The sequence below is a fragment of the Halyomorpha halys genome, unplaced genomic scaffold, assembly GCF_000696795.3.
Source record: "Halyomorpha halys isolate HHAL.00 unplaced genomic scaffold, Hhal_1.1 Scaffold1587.1, whole genome shotgun sequence".
Lineage (NCBI taxonomy): Eukaryota > Metazoa > Arthropoda > Insecta > Hemiptera > Pentatomidae > Halyomorpha > Halyomorpha halys.
In genome coordinates this window covers 168280-168638 of record NW_027114395.1, presented here as the reverse complement: position 1 = coordinate 168638, position 359 = coordinate 168280, and the positions used below count along the sequence as shown (strand labels likewise).

General features: G+C 34.3%; 1 protein-coding gene across 3 annotated transcripts in view; it reads right to left on the bottom strand.

Annotated features, from left to right (window-relative positions):
* Positions 1 to 359, bottom strand: part of Ten-a (tenascin accessory) — a gene marked incomplete at its 5' end in the record, with an annotated part of 236476 nt that overhangs the window by 129576 nt on the left and 106541 nt on the right.

Sequence of the window (359 nt, the reverse complement as noted above, 5' to 3'; positions counted from 1 at the left end):
GTCATGTAGATCAGTCTTTTGTAATGAATTGGCAATTTAGACCGTTTGTCTAGTAAATGTTGTAATAGTCGAAATCGACGAGCAGTTTCCTGTCTCAGTCTTGTATGAGGATTCCATGTCAGTCGTTTGTCGAGATGTAGTCCTAAGTAACGGACCTGTTCGACAGGAATAAGTGGGGTATTATTAAAGGTCACTGTAGGACAAGAGGTCATTGGTTTACGACGAAAGGTAAATGTGATTTGGTGGGATTTATTGGGATTAATTTTTTTTTTTTTTTTTTTTTAATAATTTATTTATTGATATTTACAACTGTATACACATATATACAGCAAGTAAATTTGCTGTAGGTGACATAGTGA